The sequence below is a fragment of the Peromyscus eremicus genome, chromosome 8b (genome assembly GCF_949786415.1).
Source record: "Peromyscus eremicus chromosome 8b, PerEre_H2_v1, whole genome shotgun sequence".
NCBI classification, from domain to species: domain Eukaryota; kingdom Metazoa; phylum Chordata; class Mammalia; order Rodentia; family Cricetidae; genus Peromyscus; species Peromyscus eremicus.
The window spans coordinates 60,172,376-60,173,981 of record NC_081424.1 but is presented as its reverse complement, the minus strand read 5'-3'; positions in this window follow the sequence as shown (position 1 = coordinate 60,173,981).

Sequence of the window (1,606 nt, the reverse complement as noted above, 5' to 3'; positions counted from 1 at the left end):
TGAATGTGAGGACTGAAGGTGTGCACCACCATGCCTGGCTTGATAAGGTACAGCCCAGACTGGCCTCTGACTTCTCAGCATGTGCTACTGGAATGGGCCACCACAATCAACAAATTTTATTTTAGAAGTAAAAAGTACGTACCAACTGAAAAGTGAATGTCATTTTAAAATGCCTCACCAACAATAAAAATAAGAGGAACAAAAAGCAGCGTTGAGAAAATGCCTTGTTCGTGAAACTCGGAAAGTATGTCTAAGAATGCTTCCTAAAAAAATACCTACTAGTATGTCTATAAATCAAAAATATGAAGTGAAGGATTTTTGCTTGCTGTTGAAAATGCACTGCCACTTAAACATTTTTAAAGTGCTGTTGACAATGTCAGTTAATGCCATGAGAAGTAAAAGCTTGACTCTGGCCTTCTGTTAAGATGGTGTAATGGATATGTGCCCTGAAGCACTCAGCCACACACATATCTACCCTAATATACACCAAGAGTAAAAAGGAAGCCACTGGGACACGGCTGAGCACCCCTTTCTAAAAGGGCATACCCAATGGCAAGAAGGGGCTGAAGGTGGAGTCCTGTTGGACACTGGGACCCATCGCCAACAGATCCTGCACAGGGCTAGGCTCTTGTTGGGTGGGGAGTGGTGGCCAAAAGTGCTGCAGAGAGGAGAAAGCTACTGCAAGGATAGCATGCGGTGTGATTGACATCACCAGAGAGAAGCCACCAATGCGGTCTTCTATGCTAGCCCGTCCAGGTAGTGAGCCAGATTCATCCATCCATGACAACAGGATGCACCCACAGTCACAGCCCTTCCTAGCAAAGGGACTGCTGAGAGTAACATCAGCTAACAAACCAGAAATTCCTAAAGTGCGTGAAGAGATTGAATGCCAAAAGACCGTCACAATCGGCAGTCTAGAGAGAAATTTCACTCCAGAGGAATAAAACTGATATCCTGAAAAGAACGTAAATGCATTTTCAGAGCCTTAAAGAAATACATGAAAAGGTAACGTGGAGAGGACTAAGAAGTGATAAAGAAGGCATGCTGGGAATAGTGGAGCACACTTGTTTCTAGCTCTCAGATGATCGAGGCAAGCCTGGGCTACATAGAGAGACAAGCAAATTATATATGATACGTACATGATTTCAAATGACTTAAATCTAACAAATACACCTTCAACCTCATCCCAAACACAGCAAGTCAGACTCTCAGGGAGAGGCCAGTAATCCGGGTATTTAAGTCTCCCTAAGTGAGTCTGGTGCTGGGTCGGCTGTGGTGGTATTGTGTTCCCCAAAATATTGTGCACTCTAATAAACTTATCTGGGGTCAGAGACAGAACAGCCACAATATTAAACGTAGAGGTTAGGCAGTGGTAGCACACACCTTTAATCCTAGCATTCCAGAGGCAGAAATCCCTCTGGATCTCTGTGAGTTTAAAGCCACACTGGAAACAGCCAGGCATGGTGAAACACGCCTTTAATCCCAAGAAGTGGGCCTTTAATCCCAGGGAGTGATGGCAAAAACAGAAAGATATGTAAGGCGTGGAGACCAGAACTAGAAGCATTTGGCTAGTTAAGCATTTGGCTGGTTAAGCTTTCAGGTTTTA